This window comes from Arachis hypogaea, chromosome 8, assembly GCF_003086295.3.
Source record: "Arachis hypogaea cultivar Tifrunner chromosome 8, arahy.Tifrunner.gnm2.J5K5, whole genome shotgun sequence".
In the NCBI taxonomy this organism is placed as follows: domain Eukaryota; kingdom Viridiplantae; phylum Streptophyta; class Magnoliopsida; order Fabales; family Fabaceae; genus Arachis; species Arachis hypogaea.
In genome coordinates, this window is record NC_092043.1 from 22,914,474 (window position 1) to 22,931,839 (window position 17,366).

The following is a 17,366-nucleotide window of genomic DNA, read 5'->3' on the forward strand; positions in this document are numbered from 1 at the left end:
TTCATTTTCCTCTATTTAATATATAGTATTTTTGGACACTTAGGCTAGTGGACCATAAGATAGGATTGAATGGTGTTGGTGTATGCCTGATTAATTATGAAATTATGTTGTATGATGAAGAGGGAATATAGGGAATGTTGGAATGTATAATATATGTTTATGATGCTTGTTGAAGAATCTTGATGATTATGATGTGTCATGATATATCATGATGATGATTGTGGGTTTAGAATCCTGTGGTTGGTGAGGATATTGAATGGTGTTGATTTTGAGTTAATGTTGCACGAAGATGCATTATTACTATTGAGCTATAATTGATGGTGGATGAATATTATGATGATGATGGGTGGTAAGTGGAGTATTTATGTATGAGGAATTATTGACGTGTGGTGTTGTTGCATATGGTTTGGGAGATTAATTGAATGAATGATGATTAGGTGTGAAAATGGTAAAATTGTAAATTTTAGGAGTGGAATGAATTGGAAGACATATGGATATAATTTAGACATATTAGGGTTGGTTTGGATGTAGGACAATTGATTTTGGATTGAGAGGTTTGGTGAAATAGAGTTTTAATATTTTGGTAAAAATGGATTTTTGGTGAACTTTGACGGATCATAACTTGAGCCTCAGATTTCAAAATTTGTTGAAATTTGCTTTTAGTTAAAGTTCATTGAAAAAACTTTAAATGGATATAAAGTTTGTAAGGAATGGATTTTTTTATAGTAAGTTATGATCATTCAAAGTTTGGTGTCAAAATCTGAATTTTGTGAATGATGCAGAATTTATGACTTCTAGTTTGTGTGCGCACGCACAGCCTTGTGCATACGCACACACGGGGACATGGCAACTGATGGGAGAAATAGCACGCTCTGTGTGCGCACACAATGAGCGAAGTTCTGCAAGCTGTGCGCCTGCACAGCCCTATGCGCACGCACGCGTTGGAAAGTGCATTTTGTTGAGGGAATTTGCATGCCTTGTACGAGTGAACAGAATTGGAAAATCTTACACTTGTGTGTACGCACACCTCTATGTGTACGCACACATTTTGAAAATCCTCATGGGCGTGCGCACGCACACCCCTATGCGTACGCACACTGCCCTGTTTTTCAATAAAACCTTGTTTTTAACTTTTTCACCTTTCCAAAAAGCTTGCAAACTTCCGTAACACTTATTTAAAACCTTTTTGCCAATTTTAGGTTCTTGAATTAAGGGAGAAATGATAAAGGAATAAAAAGGGTATTTTTTTTGTTATGAGTTTAGAGTCGGTGACCTAGGTTTGGAAGGTTTGTGTAGTTTCCTCACTTGAATTGGCGAATGTTGGGTTGTGAGGTTTGTGGTTGAAGAGATATTTGAGAAGTTAGATACCGGTGATAGTTATGATGAATTGAGAACTTGGAAAGGAATAATGATGAAATTATTGGACTATATGGGAGTGTGCGAAGCCTATATCTCTGACGTGGCAGATTTCCCTGCTGCATGAGTAGTTGTTGTTGAAAGTGTGCAGAGCCTATATCTCTGGCGTGGCAGACTTCTCTGCTGTGTTAGTAGTTGTTGTTGTTTTCTTCTCTACTGCATGAAGTGTGCGGGGCCTATATCCCTGACATAGTAGACTCCTTACTGCATGAGTGTGCAGGACACTATATCTCTGGCGTAGCAGATTTGCTGTAGCATGAGTGTGCAGGGCACTATATCTCTGTCGTGGCAGAAAAGGCTACATTTAGAAAGATGTGTCAGGTTGGCATTTACTAACGGACAAGTGATATCACGAGCCAATAGGACAGGCATTCATCATATGCATCTGTTATGTGCTTGTTTGTTTTGATTACTTGAGTTTGCCTAATTGTGTAATATGCCTACTTGCTTCTTGAGTTACTTGTTATATATAATTACTACATGTGTTTTACTTGCTTGTATTATCTGTGATTGTCTAGTGTTGAGGAGGTTAGATCGGCGGTGGCGATAGGATCGCACGGAGGGTAGGTTGGTGAAGGCTGTGTGATAGTGGTGACTAGTTTTAGTTAGAAATCCCCTAAGTTTAGATACCTTTGTTTATTATTTACGGTTTAAATTATTTATTTCATTAAGCTTGAATATTTGTTTGGTATGAAGCTCCAGGATTACCTCTGGCATCCAGGAGTCTTATATCTTACATCACTGGGCACTGTTACCATACTGAGAACCTTTGGTTTTCATTCCATACTTTGTTGTTGTTTTTCAGATGCAAGTCGTAGCCTACCTCGGTGAGTTGTTTTGGTGGTGACAGAGCGGAGGATCCTTGCTATGTTTTAAAGTCTTTTGGTTTATTTTATTTAAATCTCTCACTTTTGTAGTTATCTCTGCCTTAGAGGCTTACTTTGAGAGAAATACTGTATAAGTTGTTTTCTGTATGTCTATATATAACTAGCCGGCTTAAACTCCATGGGAGGCGGCTAGTCCTTATGACTATTATACTTTGTTATATTTATATATATGTCTTGAAATCTGTATGTATATCTTGTGCCTCGTTTAGTGTAGCTTCGTGTGAACGTTTCGTGCTTTTCGAATTCTATTTTTGAGCCTAATCCTTCATCGGGCTTCTAGAATTATTATTTCTTTTTATGTATAAATATGTATAAGCTTTAGAATTGTCGTAACCTTTGATTAACCTCTGCTTTACGATGTGAAGTAAAGCTTAGGGTAATTAGGGTGTTACATTTAGTGGTATCAGAGCTGGGTTCGTCCTCGTGTGCCTGAGGGATGGACTGATTGTGCTTCATTGCATACTCTGTGTCTTTTTCTTTTATGCTATTTATGTTATTGATGAACCACTATTTCGTGGTACATTTTGTGCTTAATTTAGGTGGATTTTATCCACTTTTCCATATTTATTCAAGGAAATAGCATGGTTTCATAATTTTCTCCTAAATTGTGCTTAAGTGTAAAAACATGCTTTTTAGGCCCTTAAATTATTAATTTTGATTCACCTTTGATTCCACTAGATGCCTGATGCACCACTAATTCGTGGTACATCTTGTGCTTAATTGAGTGGATTTTATCCACCATTCTCACATTTATTCACATAATCTGCATGTTTTACACTTTCCTTCCTGATTTTGTGCTATGATTGAAAACATACTTCATTGGAATTTGCTAAATTTACTCTTTTCTTATTACCATTCGATGCTGTGATATGTGTGTTAAGTGATTTCAGGGTTTATAGGGCAGGAATGGCTTAGAGGATGGAAAGGAAGCTTGCAAAAATGGAAGGAACAGAAGAAACGAAGGAAATAGTCAGCGAGAATTTACGCGCATGCATGGCTCACGCGTGCGCTTGACTTGAAGATTTTCACAGTGACGCGTGCACGTACCTGACACATACGCGTGACTTGAAGACTTGCACATCGACGCGTACGCGTGACTGACGCGTACGCGTGTCATGCGCCACGTGCAGAAAACGCAGAAAACACTGGGGACGATTGCTGGGCTCCATTTTGGCCCAGTTCTAAGCTCGAAAACACAGAATAGAAGCTGCAGAGTAGGAGAATCATGAGACATTCAGACACTTCTCATATTCACAATTTTTGGTTTTAGATGTAGTTTTTAAAGAGAGAGGCTCTCTCCTCTCTCTAGGTTTTAGGATTTAGGATTTCTCTTAGTTTTAGGTTTATTTCTTCCCAATTCCAGGTTCAATGTTCCTTTAATTTAGTTCTCTTATACTCTTATTTTTCTAGTACTTTGGTTTATCTATTCTTCTTGTTGATTCTCTTCTTTTCCAATTTGGTTTATGAACTCCATGTTAGATTTGATTTTCTATTTAATGCAATTTGAGGTATTTTATATTTATGATTGATTTCTTCAATTTGTCTTATTGATGCTTTCAATTGATTGTTTGGATTTAATATTCTTGTATTAATTTTCTATATTTTTATTTTGTGCCTTCCAAGTGTTTGACAAAATGCTTGGGAGGATCCCAAATTATACTTTTATGTTCTTGGCTTGGGATGGTAACTTAGGAACTCTTGAGTTACTAATGTCCAAGGAATTGACGATTGGGAGCCATTAAATCTAGTTCTCACTAATTGAATTAGTGGAGAGCTAGGACTTATGGACTTGGATCAATACAGCTCATTTAACTTTCCTTTACTACTAGTTAGAGGATGACTTAATGGGATTGATCCTTGCCAATTCTCATGTTTTGGTTAGTGATAAAGATAGAGATCCTTGACCACCAAACCTTGCCAAGAGCTTTTCTAGTCATTTGATTTTCCTTTGCAATTTACTTTTCTTGTTTTCTTATTTCAAAAACCCCAAAAAGATACCTTTACATAACCAATTATAAGAACACTTCCCTGCAATTCCTTGAGAGACGACCCGAGGTTTGAATACTTCGATTATTAATTTTATTTGGGGTTTGTTACTTGTGACAAACAATTTTTTGTATGAAAGGATTATTGTTGGTTTAGAAACTATACTTTCAACGAGGATTTATTTGTGAATTCTAAACCGTCAAAAATCCGTTCATCAAAATGGTGTCGTTGCCAGGGAATTGCAAACGTGTGCCTTATTATTGGTTATTGTAAATATTTGTTGTTTGCTTGTTTGTTAGTTTTTGTTAGTTTAGGACTTAGTTGCTTTTTTTTCTAGTTTCTGTTTTTATTTTCTTTAACTACTATGAATTCTCACCCCTTTGGCTATGAGTTTAGTTCAAATAATGTTGTAGGGAATGAAGGCTACAATGAGAATATGCATCAAGGTTGGAACAATCAAGGTTGGGAGGAGCCACAAGGATTTGATCAACCCTCTTGGCAATAACCTCCACCAACATACTATAACCAAGAGCCATTCCAAGAAGCATATCAAGATGATGGCTATGGTGAGCACTCTTTTGATTATCAACAACCACCACCATACGCCTATGAACCCCCTCCTCAACATAATTTTGAACCACCATACTCACAAGCACCTTACCACCAAACACCCCCATATGACCCTAATCCTTACCCACCATACTAAGAGCCTTATGAGCCATACTTAGAACTACCACCTCAATATACACCATCTCCATATCTTTATCAAGAAGAACCACCTCCGTATTATGAGCCCTTTCTCCCAACAAATGAACCCTCCTATCCACCCCAACCTCCATTGGACAACAACACACCTATGTCTAATCTCATTGGTCTCACCTCTAAACTCCAATATTTTATATCCCACAGGGACCAACCCTCTACCTCCAATATTCAACCCTCAAGCTTTAGTGCACCGCCACCCTTCGTGCAAGAATACCCATATCCATCAATCCAAGAGCAACATGATTCCAATGATGCTACTAACCCAGAACAAGAGTGAAGAGATCGTCTTAGGGACATAATGGATCGGTTGTATGCACACATACTTCAAGAGAAGCAAGAGGATGCCCAAAAGGTGGAGGTAGTAGAGACGCTTGAAGGCGAAGGAGTGGTTGAAGAATTAGTGAAGGAAGACATCAAGGAGGAGTTTGATTTTGTATTAGAGCAAGTAGAGAAAGATGAAATTATCACAGAAGAGGAAGTGCTTGAAGACTTGGGAGATGTGGAACTGATGAGCAAATAATTTATACGCTTTTTGGCATTGTTTTTACATAGTTTTTAGTAAGTTTTAGTTACTTTTTAGTATATTTTTATTAGTTTTTATGAAAAAATCACATTTATGGACTTAACTATGAGTTTTTGTGTTTTTTTGTTATTTCAGGTATTTTCTGGTTGAAATTGAGGGACCTGAGCAAAAATCTTATTCAGAGGCTGAGAAAGGACTGCAGATGCTGTTGGATTCTGACCCTCTTGCACTCGAAGTAAATTTTCTGGAGCTATAGAAGCCCAATGGGCGCGCTCTCAATTGCGTTGGAAAGTATACATCTTGGGCTTTCCAGCAATGTATAATTATCCATACTTTTCCCGAGATTTGATTGCCCAAACTGGCGTCCAAACGCCCACCAAAGACCCTTTTCTGGCGTAAAACGCCAGAACTGGCACCAGAACTGGAGTTAAACGCCCAAACTGGCACCCAAGCTGACGTTTAACTCCAAGGATGGCCTATGCATGTGAAAGCTTCAAAGATCAGCCCAAACACACACCAAGTGGGCCCCGAAAGTGGATTTTTGCACTATCTACTCATTTTCTGTAAACCCTAGTGACTAGTTTAGTATAAATAGCTCTTTTGACTATTGTATTCAGATCTTTTGGAATAGCTTTTTGATCACTTTAGATCATTTTGCACGTTTAGGGGAGGCTGGCCATTCGGCTATGCCTAGACCTTTCTCTCTTATGTATTTTCTATGCTGGAGTTTTTACACTTCATAGATTAAGGTGAGGAGCTTTGCTGTTCTTCATGAATTAATGAAGGTACTATTTTTTTTCTTTCAATTCACGCCTACTTCTTCTCCAAGATATACTCTCGTACTTAATTCAGTTAAGTCAGAATGAAGGGGGTGACCTGTGACAATCACCCACTATCTTCGTTACTCGCTTAACCAAGATCCGCGTGCCTGACAATCACAAAGCAGTCTACATGATGTTCAACGTAGTCATTGGACGACAGCCAGAGTATTTTCTCTTGGGTCTCTGATCCACGGATTCGCATCGCCTCTCCTGACAACAGAGAATCTGAATTCGTGATTAGAACCTTCATGGTATAGGCTAGAATGAATAGACAACATTCCTGAGATCTGGAAAGTCTAAACCTTGTTTGTGGTATTCCGAGTAGGATCTAGGAAGGGATGATTGTGACGAGCTTCAAACTCACGACTGTTTGGCGCAGTGACAGTGTGCAAAAGGATCAAGGGATCCTATTCTGACACAAGTGAGAACCGACAGATAATTAGCACTGCGATATTTGTGCCTGGTATTTTTCATCCGAGACGAGAAATCTGACAGTTGATTAGCCGTACAGAAACCGTAGCCGGACCATTTTCACTGAGAGGATCATACGACTTGCCATGGAAGGGAGGACGCATGATTGGATGAAGACAATAGGAAAGCAGAGGTTCAGAAGCAACAAAGCATCTCCAAACGCTTATCTGAAATTCCCACCAATGAATTACATAAGTATCTCTATGTTATTTTTCATTTTATTTCTCTTTTAATTATCAAATCCTCATAACCATTTGAATCCGCCTGACTAAGATTTACAAGATGACCATAGCTTGCTTCAAGCTGGCAATCTCCGTAGGATCGACCCTTACTCATGTAAGGTATTACTTGGATGACCAGTGAACTTTCTGGTTGGTTGTGCGGAGTTGTGAAAAGTGTGATCATAATTTCGTGCACCAAGTTTTTGGCGCCGTTGCCAGGGATTGTTCGAGTTTGGACAACTGACGGTTCATCTTGTTACTTAGATTGGGTAATTTTATTTTATGTTTAAGCTTTTTATTTTTATTTTCGAAAAAAAATACAAAAAAATTTAATAAAATCATAAAAACCAAAAAAAAAATTGTGTTTCTTGTTTGAGTCTAATGTCAAATCCTAAGTTTGGTGTCAATTGCATGTTTTTAATTTTCTTTAAGTTTTCGAAAATATATGCATTGTATTCTTCTGTGATCTTCATGTTGTTCTTGATGATTTCATTTGTTCAATCTCATGATTTTCTTGTTTTGTGTTTTATATTGTTTTTCATATGCATTTTCGACTTCATAGTGTCTAAATATTCAAAATTTCTAAGTTTGGTGTCTTGCATGTCTTTCTTTTCTAAAAAATTTTCAAAATTATGTTCTTGATGTTCATCATGATCTTCAAAGTGTTCATGGTGTTCATCTTGACATTTAAAGTGTTCTTGCATGCATTATTGGTTTGATCTTAAATTCTTATGTTTTGAGTCATTTTGTGTTTTTCTCTCTCCTCATTAAAAATTAAAAAAAGTAAAAAATATATATCTTTCCAAGTAAATAATATAGAGAAATGAAGATTCAGAACATAAGGCAGAAGAATCATAGAGAAAAAGAGCTCACTGGTGTTAAAACGTCAGTAAAGAGGCAATTTGGGCGTTAAACGCCATAATGGCTATCATTCTGGGCGTTTAACTCTAGTAAGGGTACCATACTGGGTGTTAAACGCCAAAATGGGCAGCATTCTTGCCGTTTAGAAAAATGCACAGTAAAGAAGGATTTCTGGTATTTAACGCCAGCCGGGGTATCTGGCTGGGCAATAAACGCCCAAAAAGGCAGCCAAATGGGTGTTAAACGCCAAAATGGATAGCATTTTGGGCGTTTAACGCCAGGATGACACAAGGGAGGTAATTTCATTTCCAATTCAAATTTTTTTCAAATTTTCATGTTTTAATTCATAATTTTAAAATCTTATCTTTCCACATTTTCAAAAATCCTTGCTAACAATTAATGTTTTGATTCAAAAAAATTGCAAGTTTGTTACGTTCTTGTGAAGAAAGGTTCAATCTTTGAATTTTAGAATCATATCTTTTAGTTTCTTGTTAGTCAAGTCATCAATTTTAAAAATCAAATATTTTTCAATCATATATTTTTAAAATCATATCTTTTTCAATCAAATCTTTTTCAATCATATCTTTTTAAATTTTGATTTCAAAATCTTTTTTCTAACTTCTTATCTTTTTAAAATTATTTTCAAATCTTTTTCAACTAATTACTATTTCTTATCTTTTTCAAAACCACCCAATTTTCGAAATCACTAACCACTTTTCCATTTCCAATTTTCAAAAATTACTAACCACTTTTTCAAAAATCTTTTTAATTAACTAATTGTTTTAGTTTTAATTTTCAAATACTCTCTCTCTCATCTCTTTCTATTTATTTGCTAACACTTCTCTTCTACTTATAATTCGAACCCTCTCTCTCCCTCTGTGTTTGAATTCTTCTTATTCTCTTTCTACCTCATTCCTCTATTCTTCTTTTCTTCTGACACCTCAAGGAATCTCTATACTGTGACATAGTGGATTCCACTACTCCTTTTGTTCTCTTCTTTTTCATGAGCAGAAACATGGATAAAAAAATTCTTGTTGAACCTGATCCTGAACTTGAAAGGACTCTGAAGAAGAAGCTAAGAGAAGATAAAGCACAACACTCCGGAGAGAATCTTACAGAGAATTTCGAAAAAGAAGCAGACATGGCAGCCGAACCCAACAACAATGCCAGAGATGCAAGGAAGATGCTTGGTGACTATACTACACTAACTTCCATCTTCTATGGAAGAAGCATCTCAATTCCTGCCATTGGAGCAAACAACTTTGAGCTTAAGCCTTAATTAGTTTCTCTAATGCAGCAAAATTGCAAGTTTTATGGACTTCCATCGGAAGATCCTCATCAGTTCTTAGCTGAATTCTTGCAGATATGTGATACTGTTAAGACCAATGGGGTTGATCTCGAGGTCTATAGACTTTATGTTTTTCCCCTTTATTGTAAGAGACAGAGCTAGAACATGGTTAGACTCACAATCTAGAGAAAGCCTGAACTCATGGGACAAGTTGGTCAATGCTTTATTGACCAAATTCTTTCCACCTCAAAAGATGAGCAAGCTTAGAGTGGAAGTCCAAACCTTCAAACAGAAGGAAGGTGAATCCCTCTATGAAGCTTGGGAAAGATACAAGAAATTAACCAAAAGGTGTCCTTCAAACAGAATGGAGCATTATCTGTATATTCTATGATGGTCTGCCTGAATTGTCCAAGATGTCATTGGACCATTCTGCTGGTGGATCTCTTCATCTGAAAACACCTGCAGAAGCCCAGGAACTCATTGAGATGGTTGCAAATAACCAGTTTAGGTACACTTCTGAAAGAAATTTTGTGAATAATGGGATGACTCAGAAGAAAGGAGTTCTTGAGATTGATACTCTGAATTCCATATTGGCTCAGAACAAAATATTGACTCAGCAAGTCAATATGATTTCTCAGAATTTGACTGGATTGCAAGCTGCATTTGGCAGTGGTAAAGAAGCATCCTCTGAAGGAGAAGCTTATGACCCTGAGAATCCTGCAATGGAAGAGGTGAATTATTTGGGAGAATCCTATGGAAACACCTATAATCCTTTATGGAGGAATCATCCAAATTTCTCATGGAAGGATCAATAGAAGCGTCAACAAGGCTTCAACAACAATAATGGTGGGAGAAATAAGTTTGGCAATAGCAAACCTTTTCCATCATCTTCTCCGCAACAGACAGAAAATTCTGAGCAGAGCCTCTCTGGCTTAGCAAATATAGTCTCTGATCTATCTAAGACCACTCTTAGTTTCATGAATGAAACAAGGTCCTCCATCAGAAATTTGGAGGCACAAGTGGGTCAGCTAAGTAAAATAGTTACTGAAACTCCTCCTAGTACTCTCCCAAGAAATACAGAAGAGAATCCCAAAAGAGAGTGCAAGGCCATAACTATAACCAAAATGGCCGAACCTGGAAAGACTGAAAAGGCAGTGATTCCCAGTGAGGAAGACCTCAAGGGACGTCCACTGACCAATAATAAGTTCCCTATTGTGGAACCAGAGAAATATGAGGCTCATACAGAGACCATAGAGATTCCACTGAACTTACTATTGTCATTCATGAGCTCTGATGAATATTCTTCCTCTGAAAAGGACGAAGACACTGTTGAAGAGCAAGTTGCTCAATATCTAGGAGCAATCATAAAGCTAAATGCCAAGTTATTTGGTAATGAGACTTGGGAGGATGAACCTCCATTGCTCATTAATGAACTGAATACATGGATTCAACAGACATTGCCTCAAAAGAAATCGGATCCCGGAAAGTTCTTAATACCTTGCACCATAGGCACCATGATAGGGTCAGGTATCAACCTCATGCCACTCTCTATAATGGAGAAACTAGGGATCTTTGAGGTACAAAATGTAAGAATCTAACTAGAAATGGCAGACAAATCAATGAAACAAGCTTATGGACTTGTAAAGGATGTCTTAATGAAGGTTGAAGGCCTTTTACGTCCCTGCTGACTTTATAATCCTAGACACTGGGAAGGATGAGGATGAATCCATCACCCTTGGAAGACCATTCCTAGCCACAGCAAGGGCTGTGATTGATGTGGACAGAGGAGAGTTAGTCCTTCAATTGAATGAGCACTACCTAATGTTTAAAACTCAAGGATCTTCTTCGGTAAACATGGAGAAGAAGCATGAAAAGCTTCTCTCAATACAAAGTCAGACAGAAGCCCCATAGTCAACTTCTAAGTTTGGTGTTGGGAGACTGCTCATACATCAGTTCGAGCTATAACGAACCGGGTTGGCCGACCTCTTAGAAGGTTTGCCCATGACCGACCTCTTGGAAGGTTGGCCCATTACCGACCTCTTCTCGAAGATGTCGGCCATATCGCCATAGGAGCCCAAAGGAGGCCCAAATAAAGGAGCACAGCCCAAATCTAAAGGTGGTCAGAGCCCAGAAAGATAAGGCGGCTCCCTAAAGGATAAGATGACTTCACTCAAAGATAAGATAAGATAAGATAACTATCTTATCTCCAGAAAGGTCACTCCTCACCGTTATAAATACACTAGAGCACCCAGGTATAACTTATACTCTGATCCTATTAAAAACCTGCTTAATACCATTGCTAACTTAAGCATTGAAGTCCCTTGCAGGTACCACCACCCTCCGGTGATGAAGGATTAGCACCGCCACCAAGTCCAACAAGTCGGACACGGCGGCTCCGGCCACCATCATCAAGTCAGACACAACAGCTCCAACCAGTACAGAAGATCTTGTCCGAGATCGACCTACAGTTTTAGGTAACCCTCAGAACATTGGCGCCATTGCTGGGGAACCTGGAAGTCATCCCATTATCATGGCGGACAACCTTGACAACGACCAAAACTCAGATCTAGAAAATAGAATGCCGCAGAAGGACGCGGACACTACACCAAAGGAAACGTCTCAACCAAACGAAGACAAGAACTCACCAAATAAACAAATCCTGAAGGCATTTCAAGCTCAATAGGATCACCTCAAACAGCTCGAAAAAGAGGCGGAGCATCAACGAGAAGTCGAGAGGGACATTCGTAGAGAAAACTAGGCGACACCGAGAGTTAGAGGACAAGCTCCCAAAGATCGAAGTCGACCTCAAAACAAAAACCTTCCAGCCTGATCCTGAAGACAGTTCCCACAAAAATCAAGACCCATTCACCAAAGAGATCCTGAAAGCTAAAGTCCCAAAGGACTTCAAAGCTCCCGACATGACCCCGTGCGACGGTACATCGGATCCAAGCCATCACCTCCGCAAATATAGAAGCAGAATGTATCTCACTGATGCCTCAGATGCCATTCGATGCAAAGCCTTCCCGACTACCCTAACGAAGACAGCAATAAAGTGGTTCGACAGTTTGCCTCCAAGATCCATCACAAGTTTTGATGACCTTACTAAAAAGTTCCTCACCAGGTTCTCCATCCAGAAGGATAAAGCCAAACACACTCCAAGCTTGTTAGGGATCAAGCAAGGAGATCGGGAAAGTCTTCGCAACTACATGGAAAGATTCAACAAAGTATGTCTGGATATACAAAGTCTACCAACCAGAGCAGCCATTACGGAACTCATCAATGGCCTAAGAGAAGGACCTTTCAGCCACTCAATATCCAAGAAGTACCCAACATCTCTAATCGAGGTTCAAAGAAAGGGCGGAAAAATATATCAATATGGAGGAGAACTCCCAATTGGGAGATAGGTCAAAAACCGGATTCTCCTAACCCACCAAGGGACAAGGATAAAGAGTCTAAGAAAAAAGAAGATCAACCCAGTGAGAAGCCTAGAAAATACCACAATTACACCCACCCTTTCAGGTGTCTCTTGTGGATGTCTACAAAAAAATATGCCACATTGAGAAGATCCCACCACCTCGCCCAATCAAAAGCAAAAAATGAGGAGGAAATCGGACAAAATACTGCAAGTACCACCAAGTCTACGGACATCCTACTAATGAGTGTTTTGACCTAAAGAATGTCATAGAGAAATTGGCAAGAGAAGGGCGATAAGATCGGTACTTAGCCAATAAAGCGAATGAACCAAGAAAAAAATGAAGGGACAAAGAGGTTGAACGAGCTGAAGGTCCACCTCACACAGAAGAGGTCGGGCGAGCTGAAGGTCCACCTCACACCGAAGAGGTCGAACGAGCTGAAGGTTCACCTCAAACCAAAGAGGTCGGACAAGCTGAGGATGAACCTCACACCGAAGAGGTCGGACGAGCTGAAGGTCCACCTCATACCGAAGAGGTCGAACGAGTTGAAAGTCCACCTCACGCCAAAGAGGTCGGACGAGTTGAAGGTCCATCTCACACCAAAGAGGTCGGACGAGCTGAAGGTCCACTTCACACCGAAGAGGTCGGACGAGCTGAAGGTCCAACTCACACCAAAGAGGTCGAACGAGTTAAACGTGCACCTCACACCGAAGGGGTCGGACGAGTTGAAGGTCCACCTCACACCAAAGAGGCCGGACGAGTTGAACATCTACCTCACACCGAAGAGGTCGGACGAGTTGAACGTCCACACACCGAAGAGGTCGGACGAGTTGAACGTCTCACACCAAAGAGGTCGAACAAGTTGAACGTCCACCTCACACCCCTGAGAGACATGTTCATGGAGGATTCGCAGGAAGAGGGATCTCTAAATCATCTCGCAAAAGACACCTCAAAGAGGGATATTAAGGAAGTGAGAGAGGTTTGAATAAGACAAATGGGGTGCAAACAAGCCTTCTGAGATTTCAAAATTCTTGCGGCAACCACCCATTCTTAGCCGACCATGGGAAAGTGAAGAACTCATATTATACCTCACAGTAGGAAGTCGGGCAATAGCCTCAACACTAGTAAGAGAAGACGAACGTGGGCAACAACCCGTCTACTTCATCAGCAAAGCTCTACAAGGGGCCGAACTAAACTATCAAAAGATAGAAAAAGTTTACCTACGCCTTCATACTCACCTCTCGACGACTCCACCCATACTTTCAGTCTCACACTATCAGAGTTCGGACCAATCAGCCCATAGAAAGCATCCTCCAGAAAATAGACTTAGCAAGAAGAATCCTACAGTGGGCAGTCAAGTTATCCGAATTCAATCTTCGACATAAAGCTCAGACAGCCATCAAATCACAGTATCCGGCCGACTTCATTACAGAGTACACTAACACCCCGGGAACTCCCACAAAATGGAATCTCTACGTGGATGACTCTTCAAACAAAACTGGGAGTGGGGCAGGTGTAATTAGAGAAAGTAATCAGGGAACCCAAATCTAAGCAACCAAGCTGAATACAAGGCACTACTGGCTGGTTTAAGGCTGGCTAAGAAGGTAGGAGCTTACTGTGTCCAGTGATTCACAAGTAGTCACCTCACAAATAGAAGGGAGCTACCAACCTAAGTATCCCACCATGAAAAAATACCTCGGACAATTCGGGAGACCCTAGACAAAACCAGAAAATAGCTCAGACAATTCGGGGGATATGAGGTTCGACACATGAAACAGATTGCCTGAGCTGATGCACTTTCAAAACCAAGTCAGCACCAATAGCTCGGACAATTCGGGGGTTATGAAGTCAAATATTCCTATAGTAAGAAAAAGAAAAATGGGGTTACTACCAAACAACTCGGGCAAATAAGAAAATAATTCAGACAATAACAGCAAAACATCAAGTGTCAGATACAGCAGTAAAAGGGAAACCCCTGGACTCACACGAAAGTCCAGGGGCACCCTTTGGAGGGAACAACAGGGAAAGAACACAGAGAAGAGAAGTCAACAATCTATACCCAAACAGTCCGAACACCTCTCAAACAAAAAGGTCAAAACAAAAGCTAAGCAACCAAATCCTAAGCAAAGCACACATTCTTCTCAAAGGCGAACGACAAAAGAAAAGTCACAACAAATGATCAAAGACACAAACTTTTTGCAGAAAAAACCAAAGTTCTTCAGAGCAAAAACCCAAATACAAAGTCAAAGCTTTACATCAAAAGCATGCCAACTTCCCTATAGCCCCATCAGAAGAGCTCCCACAAGTCCTATGGGCATATTGGACAACACCACACTCAACCACCGGAGAATCACCATTTTTGACTTGCTTACGGAATGGAGGCAATGATTCCTGTGGAGGCAAAAGAGGGATCTCCTAGAGTGATCCTCTACAACAAAGATACCAACTCCCAAACTCAAAGGGAGGAGCTCGACCTACTTCCAAAAGTCCGAGAAAGAGCTCGGATTAGAGATGAAGCATTAAAGCAACGAATGGCCTCAAGATACAATCAGAAAGTAGTCTGGCAAAGCTTCGCCAACAATGATCTCATCCTAATCCGAAATGACATCAGAGCAGGTCGATCAGGAGAAGGAAAGCTAGCAGCCAAAGGACCATACCAAGTTGTTCAGATGTACTGAGGAAAGGTCACCACAAAATGTCCGACCTCGAGGGGCGAGAGCTACCAAGGTCATGGCATGCCTGTAATTTAAGAAAGGCGCCAGCCTCTGAATCAGATTTTTGCTCTGGTCCCTCAATTTCAGCCAGAAAATACTTAAAATCACATAAAAGCACACAAACTCATAGTAAAGTCCAAAAATGTGAATTTTGCTTAAAAACTAATAAAAATATACTAAAATGTAGCTAGATCCTACTAAAAACTACCTAAAAACAATGCCAAAAAGTGTATAAATTATCCGCTCATCACAACACCAAACTTAAATTGTTGCTTGTCCCCAAGCAACTGAAAATCAAATAGGATAAAAAGAAGAGAACATACAATGAATCTCACAATATCAATGAAACTTAGTCCCAATTAGATGAGCGGGGCTAGTAGCTTTTTGCTTCTGAACAGTTTTGGCATCTCACGTTATCCTTTGAAATTCAAAATGATTGGCATCTATAGGAACTCAGAATTTTAGATAGTGTTATTGATTCTCCTAGTTCAGTATGTTGATTCTTGAACACAGCTACTTTATGAGTCTTGGCCGTGGCCCTAAGCACTTTGTTTTCCAGTATTACCACCGGATACATAAATGCCACAGACACATAATTGGGTAAACCTTTTCAAATTGTGACTCAGCTTTGCTAAAGTCCCTAATTAGAGGTGTCCAGAGTTCTTAAGCACCCTCGTTTAACTTTAGATCACGACTTTAACCACTCAGTCTCAAGCTTTTCACTTGGACCTTCATGACACAAGCACATGGTTAGGGACAGCTTGACTTAGCCGCTTAGGCCTGGATTTTATTTCCTTTGGGCCCTCCTATCCATTAATGCTCAAAGCCTTGGATCCTTTTTACCCTTGCCTTTTGGTTTAAAGGGCTATTGGCTTTTTCTGCTTGCTTTTTCTTGGTTCAATAATCAATTTCATGATTTTTTAGATTATCAATAACATTTCTCTATATTCATCATTCTTTCAAGAGCCAACAACTTTAACATTCATAAGCTTCACTATAAAAAATATGCACTGTTCAAGCATTCATTCAGAAAACAAAAAGTATTGCCACCACATCAGAATAATTAAACTAATTTCAAGATAAAATTTAAAATCCAAGTACTTCTTGTTCTTTTGTAATTAAGCACATTTTTCATTTAAGAGAGGTGAAGGATTCATGGAATTATTCATAGCTTTAAGGCATAGACACTAGACACTAATGATCATGTAATAAAGACACAAACATGGATAACACATAAAGCATCAAATTCGAAAAACTGAAAAATATGAACAAGGAAATCAAGGAACGGGTCCACCTTAGTGATGGCGGCTAGTTCCTCCTCTTAAAGGTCCAATGGAATGCTTGAGCTCCTCTGTGTCTCTTCCTTGCCTTTGTTGCTCCATCCTTAGTGCTTTTGGTGCTCCTATCCTTAGTTGCTCCTAATAGTTGTGTGGAGGAAAATGTATCCCTTGTGGTATCTCAGGAATTTCTTGATGAGGGAATTCCTCATGCTCTTGTTGAGGTCCATGAGTGGGATCTCTTATTTGCTCCATCATTTTTCTAGTGATGGGCTTTTGAGATGAATCTCTTCATCTCCCATGACTCGGAGTTAGAAGCAATTGCCTTCCCTTTCCTCTTTCTAGAGGTTTCTCCGGCCTTAGGTACCATAAATGGTTATGGAAAAATAAAAAGCAATGCTTTTACCACACCAAACTTAAAAGGTTTGCTCATCCTCGAGCAAAAAAAGAAAGAAAGAAGGGGAAGAAGAAGAAAATAAAGGAGATGAAGGGAGAGATAGGTTCGTGTATTTTGGGTTAGGTTTGGGAGGGAAATAATTTTGAATTTTTAGAGGTAGGTGGGGTTTTTGGGGAAGAGATATGGAGGTGATTGGTGAAGGGTATTTAGGGAAGAGTATTATGAAAAGGTGTGAGAGAGAGATAATGAGTTGAGGTAGGTGGGGATCCTGTGGGGTCCACAGATCATGAGGGGTCAAGGACTTCTCATCCCTGCTCCATTTAGGC

The 17,366-nt window shown here is 39.6% G+C and overlaps 1 non-coding gene across 1 annotated transcript; it reads right to left on the minus strand.

Annotated features, from left to right (window-relative positions):
* Nucleotides 1-9,498: 9,498 nt before the first annotated feature.
* Nucleotides 9,499-9,605, minus strand: LOC112708627 (small nucleolar RNA R71). The gene has a single exon (XR_003156473.1). It is a non-coding gene; the product is annotated as a small nucleolar RNA R71 (small nucleolar RNA).
* Nucleotides 9,606-17,366: the final 7,761 nt, after the last annotated feature.